The sequence below is a fragment of the Poecilia formosa genome, unplaced genomic scaffold (genome assembly GCF_000485575.1).
Source record: "Poecilia formosa unplaced genomic scaffold, Poecilia_formosa-5.1.2 Scaffold478, whole genome shotgun sequence".
Lineage (NCBI taxonomy): Eukaryota > Metazoa > Chordata > Actinopteri > Cyprinodontiformes > Poeciliidae > Poecilia > Poecilia formosa.
The window spans coordinates 55,147-65,135 of NW_006800417.1; the positions used below are offsets into that span (position 1 = coordinate 55,147).

General features: G+C 37.0%; 1 protein-coding gene and 1 long non-coding RNA gene across 2 annotated transcripts in view; both read right to left on the bottom strand.

Moving 5' to 3' along the window:
• The window catches only part of LOC103156395 (pro-neuregulin-3, membrane-bound isoform-like), a gene marked incomplete at its 5' end in the record, with an annotated part of 327,874 nt that overhangs the window by 14,793 nt on the left and 303,092 nt on the right, over positions 1-9,989 (bottom strand). The gene's annotated exons all lie outside the window — the stretch shown is intronic.
• LOC107833903 (uncharacterized) overlaps positions 9,896-9,989 on the bottom strand; it is a 131,998-nt gene continuing 131,904 nt past the window's right edge. Inside the window, exon 4 of the long non-coding RNA XR_001659681.1 lies at positions 9,896-9,961. This is a non-coding gene — a long non-coding RNA (uncharacterized LOC107833903). The remainder of the gene's footprint in view (positions 9,962-9,989) is intronic.

Consider the following 9,989-nt stretch of genomic DNA (forward strand, 5'->3'; position numbering starts at 1 on the left):
CGGTATTATGCCAGATTTACCAATATTTCATTTTATAATTTTTTTTATCCGATTACTCGATTAATCGTAAGAATAATCAATAGATTACTCGATTACTAAAATATTTGTTTACAACAGCCCTAGTTGTTTTACGACTACATATACATGTACGTACACCCACACACACACACACACACACACACACACACATAAATGCAAGCTTAACGCCAACAGTGTGAAAATAACCCCAACGAAAGTTTTCACTTTTTTTTTTACATTATTCCATTATTAATTCAGAGTGTGACAGTAGATTTGGCTCACAAATACTGGTTCATGAGTCGAGAGATGATTTCAACAATATGTTAGCGGTTAGCCTCAGGAATGTAATGAATAAAATGTAATGATTTCTGCTCGTTTATGATGACATCATGATGACTGTATGATGTTTTATGATGGAAAGTACATCATTTTCATTCTGTGCATTATTATATACTGGGAGATATTGGGTGTTTGAACTATTAAAATGGGCAATTATTCAGGTTTTTAAAGGGGGTCTCACATATTCAATGCCATAGGTCCACTGTATCATCACTGATTCCTTGTTCTGTCATAGATCCATGTTTGTCAAGCTTAAAGAACTGATCTTCATATATGGGGTTTTAAATATTAACTTATGCTGACAGGAACTATGTGTACTTTGCTAGAGTGATGTAATATCTCATCACCGACATACAGCTGAACATTTGAATCTGTTTAGATTCTCCGAAGTTGCAGAGAAACATCAGAGTGAAACAGCAACACTCACTGCATTGCAGATGTATAATCCAGTCTGACAAGGCAAATCCTCATAAACAGGCCCATGTACACTAATTAGCAGGCCCAGAAATAAAATGATCAAGATAGCTCTGTGGGTAAGACAGTCTAGTTTCAAATCTTTCTGCCATTTTCAAGAAACGCATAAACTCTCTGATCAGTGGTTTAAAGCACACCTGCATGGTGCAGATAGGCCGACTGCTGCTGCTAATCTGTCTGAGTCTGAGTCAGTCCAGTCTGGCTGCTGAAAGTCCCACACTCTGCTCACCGTTCAGATCGTGTTCACAGGACACCCCGAGGCTTGGCAAAATAAATAGCGCTAAGTATCGGGCCTCATCCCGTCCGCTGGCCATCTGGCTCTGCAGTGAAGAAATTCATTACTCTCCAGGTGATAGCTTCACCGCGCTCTCCCTGGATTGCCTTTGTATCCCTGCAGGCTCAGCTCTGACACTGGAGATTATAATCGCAAACTGGCAGCAAAAACGTGAATGCTGGGACAGAACTATCAACATAATTACTGCACATCTAGACTCACAGCCGTATGTGCTGTATCGTACTAAAAAGAAATTCAAAACTCTGCTAAGCATTATGCTTTCATAGCATTAATTAAAAGCCGAAGATGTAAACGTACCTAACAGTGACGAAAAAACCCCCACTGATTTACAAAAATACAGGATGTTCATGTCTCGTATAGATGGAACACTGTCAAATTCAAAATACTTATCTTCAGTTTAGCTAAATTATTTGAACATCCTTTATCATTAAAAAATAATTATCTAAAATGGGAAGGAAAATGTGTATATAAAGGCAATATATACACATTTTCTCATGCCTCCAATGATTTGGAGGCATGAGTAGTATTCTGAGAATATTTGGATTTTCCTGGATGTTTCAGGCAATTCCTTCAAAAAGATCCTGAAACTGTACGAGTCATTTCTTACTTTTACTTTCACATTTTCAAATTTCATTCTTGGCTTATCAGACCAGGGTTATCATAGTTTTTTCTGATTTTCATTATAGTTTAATTTTATTTCTTTGTGACTTTTGTCTAATTCAATTAATAGCTTTTAGCACGTTTGCTAGTTAATTACTTGTTAGATAAATATTGTTTAGTTTTTATTACCTATTCTATAATATAATTAGTCATACTTTGGTTCATTCTTAGGTGTAGAATTAAAAAAAAAAAATAAAAAATAAAAGGTCAGCATACTGTATTATAATTCTGTATATATTTATTGGGTAATGAATACTCAACAGACAATGTATTCACTCATTGTTGAACAACCGACTGACTGGTGTTTTTTCCAACCTTTTGCTGTCACCATTTTGCAGATGAGTGTGAATTGCTACCAGGATTATGGAGAGTCGTAATTTGTTGACGGCTAACATAAACTGCTTGTGTGAGGAAAACTAAAACCAATTTTACATCAGCTTTTAAGGCTAATAAATAGATTCATTAGCACAATAATTAAGGCCATTATATCTCCAATTTCAATATGTTTCAGACAATACAGTTCCAGTTAGGTACAGTTTCTCCCTATCAATTACCATTGTAATTTATTTCAGTTAAAAATGTTTTCTCAATTTCAGTTTTTGTCGTTTCATTAGCTTAAGTTAACTTTTTTTTTCTGTTCCAAGTTTTTATTGTGAAAGTTACAGGCTACTCTTTTGAAATCTTGCAGAGTTTTTTTTTGTTGTTTTTTTTTGTTTGTTTGTTTTTATTATTATTATTTTACAGGGTATATTTCCAGAACTTGAAGCACTCAAAATACAGGAGCTTTAATATAAGCTCCAGCAAAGGAAGCAGCAAAAACTCAGAAAATAATGTGACCCGGCATTTAAACTCGCTGAACTTTCCCTGTATATTGTGGAGGAACCCTGCTGGTTCAAGGAAGCAGTCCATCAAGTCTGGATATTATCTTGTAAATATTCTACCAGGTCTTAGAAAATCTGAGTTATTTTACAATTTTCCCCCCAAAAAATAAATAAATAAAATTACATTTATTATATTTTCCATAAAAATTCAAAAATCCCAGAGAAAAGAAGACATGAAAAACTAAATGGGCACTCTAACAGCAAGGAAACCCAGAGTGTGCCCAGTCTGCAGGTGCATGTGGGATGTTGGGGGACGCCATCAGTTCTCTGAAACAATAAGACCACAAGATGGATTGGTCTGAACACACTTGATTCAAGTCGTTCCTATGATTCTAATGGCATTTCCTGTCCTCCTCCTGATCAGTTCAAAGTAGAAGCTATATCTAGATATGCAACATACTCTGGAAAATAATCTGAAGACTTATAGTATTTTGTACATTAAAACTTCTGATGAAAGAGAACTTTAGTAATTTTATGCCCACCTTTTTTTCTAGTTTTAAATTTCAGGCAAAGAACATTTAATTAGATATGCCCAAAATGGTTTAATCAGTGAAAGTTATAAACTCCCTTGCTCGATTATAATTGCACACCTTTTCATCTAAGTGTTTACTAAAGATTAGGAATCTAGTCAGTGTATGCAACTGCATTTAGGTCAAGAGCCTTTGAAAATTTGATTCTGCAGAAAAAGGGAGAATTAGGCAGCTTTACATGTTAGGTACACTCAGAATAAAAGCTGAGCTCTGAAGGTGAAGTCACTCCGTTTACTGCGCTTTGATCCAATTCTAGTTCATTTGCCCAGAAAGTCCAGTTCGTTTGGGGAGGTGTGAATGTGTAATTGAACTCTTAAAAACTAAACTCTTGGTGGGGTTGAAGTGAACGCCAAGCAGACTGGAGAACGCTCCAAAAAGCGTCCGCTCATGCTTAGCGGTTTTTGTGTAATTTAATTCAGTGGTATTTGGTGCAGATTATTATAAATGTTTTGTAACTGGGCCATCTTTAGTTAGTGCAACGCTGCTGCCTCTCTATCCGGGTTCAGCCATTATCGTGACCAAAGCTACCAAGCCAGGGTCGACGTTTCCATGAGTCTGTTGAAAAGCAATCAACTAAACACAATAAGTCAGTGAATCATATAAACATGGAAAACGTCCACCTCACGGTGGAGAATTTCTAAATAATTGTGACTTACGGTCCAGTGAGATCTGTGTTTTTTCCTCTTCATGGCCCAATTTTTGACAGGTGCGACACACTCTGGAGCGACTTATAGTTCAAAAACACGGTAATGCAAATACCAACATGTAGAGAGTACACAGGAGTGGCTTGAGTGTGAGGATACAACATGCTAAATGTTGTGTCCTCATGTAGCCCATTTCAACTTGGCGCAGACTACTGTGACGTGTACTCCTCAAACGTTGGGCCTATACATGATCTGACCACCAAACTGCTTACATAGCAACAATATGCATCGGCTATCAAACAGTGTTTTAATGCTGCTAATTCTGCTAATGCATTTACAAGGCGTCCTCTGTATCTGGTATCCTTCAGTCACTGCATGTGCTTCTAACATGACTTGCTTTCTGATGCCACCTCTCATGGCTTCTAATGCCCAATCTGTCAGCTTTTGTTGTAAATCCAATCACTCGCAAGCCCAGCCTTGTTTGCATATGGAACAAATTAAGTTCAAATCTGGATATTCCTTGCCTTCTGAGTGCCTACATTATTTTGGCAGTGAGAGTACATCAGTGCACACATTCTCATTGTCATCTCTCCTCTCTTCCCGTTATACAGGCAGTTGTTTCACCATCAGAGCCAACATGGCCTCTTGGCCTACAGACTACTCTGAGAGGGTTGAAGTGTTTTGAAAAAGCTCTTTGACCTTCTGTATCACTCAGACAGCTTGCTAATTTGGACTGTCCAACTTTCACAAAATAATTATTTTGAATTCACCTCTTCTAGTGTATAATTATCCCGGATGATTATCAATCTCTCGTGTGGCCAACTCGAGATCATTGCACATCAGAACTGTCTACAAATGTTTCAGTCTGCCTGTTCTGGTAATATGTAAAGCTGTAGCAGCAGTCCTCTCTCAGGTGAAATGCTGGTTAATCAGAGAAATACAGCAATCAAAAGGGATTCAGTCAGATCAGCACTGCTTACTTGAGGTATGAGTGGTTGTGTAATACATAAGGTTCATGAGACAAACAATACAGAACTTAGGCTAAATAAACAAGACTGGATTTTACCTAATTTTTGAAAAAAGATGTTTTTGATTTCACAAATTATGTCAAAGTTTCATTCATCATAAAATCTTACTTTTTGTTTCATTGAAGTTTTCTTGATCTCAAACATCAATAAAAGAGGGTGTCCAGGCTAAAGTAATAACATTTGTGTTTTGCGTCCAAAATGTTTGATAGATTGAACTTTATCAGATGAAATCACAATCTGATGGCAGCTGGATGCTAACAAGAGACAGATGACAGAGGGAACCACAAGCACCACTGAAATCCATGAATGCTTCCTCCAAAAACACTTACAGCTGTATGCTTCAATATTTCAAACACCAAATATACCTTAAAATGAAGTAAAACGTACAGATAAAAACGCTCAGCACTACAGCAGAAGCTAGCATCAACAGTCTGCTTTATCTCACATATTCCTGGTGCAGCTAATCAGTGGTAAGGAAAATAAATGAGGCATCCTGATTGGCTGCTTTACAAATGCCAACAAAGTGTGTTGTGGTTCAGTTGCATTTTTTTTTAGCCAAAAGTGTTTTTTTGTTTGTTTTTTTGTTGTTGTTTTTTTGCTAAAAATCATATTTTGTCAGTAAAGTAATTATTTTTTAATTTTTTTATTTTTTGGCTCTAGTGGCCTTTATTTGAAAGTGCTAGTCCAGTAAAGAAGGTAAAGAAAAAGAGGGAAGACATGCAGCACAGGTCACCAGGCCGGGACTCAAACTCCAGACGGTTGCGCCGTGTGGGTTGCGCTCAACCCCTGCACCAAAACAACTCGCCATATTTTGTCAATAAAAAGAGAAGAGAAATTTTTGGTTAGAATCACTTTAGGGTTTATTTTAAGAAGGTGGCAATACGCTACATTAGATTCCACAGAAAAATCCAGAAATAATTGAACCCACAAACATGAATAGACAGAAAGATTGGAATTGCTAAGTCAGGTTTTTTTAAAGATTGGTGATCGGCCAGAAAACTGCAATCAGTGCACCAGGCTAAACAATTCTGTAATCTAGCCCCTTAATGACGTCTGAGTCACGTCACTGAATTTCCATTGTTATAAGGATTTTATATTTGGAATAACTGAATCCAGATTTACAAAGAAATAGCAAAGCAAGTTTGTTTAATAGAGGGTTAAGTGAGTTTGATTAATTGTACGTCTTATTCTAGTCACATTCTTAAAAATACAGCATGAAATAAATACCAATACATTGTTTAATCATTATTTTTCAGCTTAGATCAACTGAAACTATAATTATCAACCATTTATTACACATAAGACATGTTCTTATCTTTACAAATGATGAAAACTTAGAATATTTTCACCTTTATTGGCTATGAACCCCTAGAGAGCCTTTAACTGCCTCTTTTAGTACTCTATGATTTTCACTATAGTGTCACCTTAATTAAAGGTGGTGTCAGTCTTTATAAGAAAATGGAAAAAGCAGCACAGCTGATCTAGAGTCAGTTTCTATTCTTAAACAACCGCTTTAAACGTTTAAACTAGGTTGACAAAATGAATAAGTCATGACTCCTCTCAGCCTCCCAGTGCAGATTTACAGACATTCCAATTACTGATCTCTAGATGATGCTGGCATTTATGAAGCTCCCTTATTTGCTTTGGGAATAAGAATTTATAGTTTATGGAAGTTGATATGCATATGAAGTATGCAGACAGACAGAGAGGTGTGCATTTGCCATTTGAAAAGGCCCACCAGATTAACACTGCCCTTCCACAACTGACTTGTTATGCACTTAACCAAGCTTCCTAAACAATTTTTAAGAAATTCTAAATCTTTAAAGATAATCAGTTTTGGTTCATGTTTTTCAATTTCATAATGTAATGTTACAGTTTGCAGTTCACAGAGAAACAGATCTGTGAGCGTTGTGCTAAATGCAGGAGCTAACCAGGCATACGGCCAGTATGATCTGCTTCCACCTGCACCAGTCCACATAAGATCCACAGTGAGCAGCCTAATTAAGTTCAGAAGCAGCTTTTACTTTTGAGACAGGCTCATTTGTCCTCTTTTTGTGCCACCGCCAGCTGAAAGTGTCTAATCACATTCGATGAGACAGCCGAGAAAGCCAACAGTCAGCCCTTCTCTGAGACCTACAGTGGTGAACATGTCAGATATCACTGATGCTCGTCTACATCCTTTCTCAATATGTTTTGCAATCTGTAATTATTTTCTCTCATTGGTTCAACCAAATTTAAAGCAACTTGAAAAGTGTTCACGCCTGTACAATTGCAGTGGCAATTATTGGATGACCATATTTGCCAGCAGTGGCCATTCAGGTACCAGTGATGGCCTTTCATTAATGAGGTCAGTAGCTGACTTCAGAATGGACATAACTTCCAGAAACAAGGAAGTAGCCACAGCTGGGTGAGCAATAGTCTTAATTTTGCCACCAATGCTGCACCATACTCTACAAATCTGGCCAAATATAATCTGTTTTATGTCTTTATAGAGGAGTACAATGACCTTTAACCTACAGTCAGAGCTACAATAGTTGGTTTAGATCACGTTCAAGGAATGTAGTTTTTCAAAGTTGTGTTTTAGTTAAACACTCACACCTAAGGACAATTTAGAGAGACCAATTAGAGAGACCCGCGTTACAATCCTTCATTACTCGTACTTGAGAAATAACCAGAAGCAGTGAGTAAAACCCTGACATTAAGCTTTCTTTGTCTTAAACTGTGAGAAAGCTTGCAATAAATTCAAATGTCACAAAACGCTGATAAGAAAAAAAGACATGCTGAATAGCAATATATTGGTCCGTTATGATCGCTGACACAAACTCGTTTTGTGCGGATAGTTTTATTTTTGTGCCACATTTTAGCAAGAGGGAAATATAAATACTCTGATTACATACACTGCAGCTGCCTGGGAGTACAATGTAAGTACATTAGTGTACTTCAGCTGATTAGTGCGTTGTATTTAAACTTCTAATCACATTTTTGAGACTCAAGTGTGACTATTTAAAATTAAAATCACAAAAGGGTTTAGAACCACCTCTCAGTTTATTTTTCAGAAACATTTAATCTAGATGACAAACATCAAGACTCCGACAGGATTAAGAGGATATTTAGTTTTAAGGCTGATTGGAGACTGTGGTCACAGAGAGATCACAAAGGGTTAACAGTTAGCGTTCCGTTAGTCTGCATCTGCCAGTGATAACAGAACAATGAGCACTTTCAAGCCTATTTATCTCTCATCAAGTGGCACATCTGTATGGATATTAAGTTCATTGGCATACGGCTGTGAGTAAACAAACAATATTTAGAACATCTGTTAGCCATGACAGTTGTTTGCTCCCAGGTTGGCCTCAGCAGCACGCAAGACAAGCGTAAAAACCAACATGACAGCAAGTTAATCTGTTCTCTGCGGAGTCCAAGTTCTTTTCCAAAGCCACTAAACGTATTCTGTGCAGCCTGATGGACGGATAAGAAGCAGAAACTCACTGCATAAGTAACCATTAAGCTGCTGTTTAATTTTTTTTAAATACATAATGTTGGCAAGTGAAATAACTAATGTTCTGTTGTTTTTTTCTTCCTGTCCTTCTTTATCATTTCTCTGACTTTCCTCTCTTTCTCAAAGGCTATCCCTCATCTTCAGGCTCTTTTTTTACCCCCAAATACAAGGATTAAACATCAAAATGAAACAGTATTCAACTCCTATTATATGTGCTGACAATCAATACCAACAACTTTACATCTGAAAGAAAAAAAAAAAGAGTCTGTAGCACAAACCACCAACTCTTACATGAACAAAAGGTGCACTTCATTAGCCTTAGCTCAACTTGCAATTATGAAAGATCCTTTGACCAAAGATGTTCAGAAGCATCCATTTGTTCAAGCAAAATCTATTTGCTTGAACAAATAGATTTTGTTCAGTAAAAAGACTTTCATTGGGAAAAAGGCAAAAATGTCTGTTTGGGTTTTCTAAACATAGACTCTGATGATCTCAAAAGAAAAGTCTAATTGAGACCCACTGAAATGAAGTTAACGTTGAAGCTGAAGCAACCTCCACTATTGTTGAGCTAACCGGCAGAGTCATTTTATAGAAAAGATACCACAGTGAGCTGTGCTGGGTTTCCACCCTACTACTAATCTAGTCCAGTGTTTTTCAACCTTTTTTGAGCCAAGGCACATTGTTTTAATTGAAAAAAAATCAGGAGGCACACCACCAACCAAAAATGTAAACAACGATACTCTGTAGCTGTTGTTCTGTCAGATCAGCATACGTGGTCAGATAGTCATACGCTTAGCTCAGACATGCATACGCTGTCATTACCATATGATTTTATTTAATCAGCAACATAGAATCATGACGCAGATCAACATACACTTTGTTAACAGCTGTGTGGCATCCTGACTTAGCGGTTAAGTAGGTTAATGAGTTTTACACAGGTATGTGTTGTAGTTGACTGCAGCTGCAGCTAGACTGCTTTAAATACACTTTGAAACCACGACAACGCATGTATAGCTACCTAGTTATCATATTATAAACAATTTAATGTCTTATTTTCATCATAACTTGTTGCGTATTCTGAACTGACAACTCCGCTGACGGTCGGACTTATTAATGCGCATGCGTGGGCATGGTACTACCTGCATGTATGCTATCCTGACAGCGTATGGCTATCTGATAGAACACCACCTATATTACAGTCATTCTTATCAAAGTGTCTTGAATAGGAATCAAATAAACACACAAAAATATTTTTATCATATTTTACATTTCTTATTTCAAATTGCACTTAACATGTCCACTTCAAAAATACACCTGAACACCTAAACAGTACCACAACACTGTCGTGTGTGATGCATGAATGTAGCAGCATTCATGCATTCATGAATGCATGAATGCATGAATCCTCTGTAAAAATCCTCTGTTCCTACTGCCATCTAGTGGTAAGAAAATTACATGATTACGCCGCTAATCACGACTACAGCAAAGACATTCAAAGATGACATTATTTGCAGATAATTAATCGTTTTCAAAAAATATTTCAAGACCAATTACCTTATTTTCCAGACTATGAGCGCACCGTACTATAAACCGTACCTTAAAATTTTTTGAACCAACCCACCCT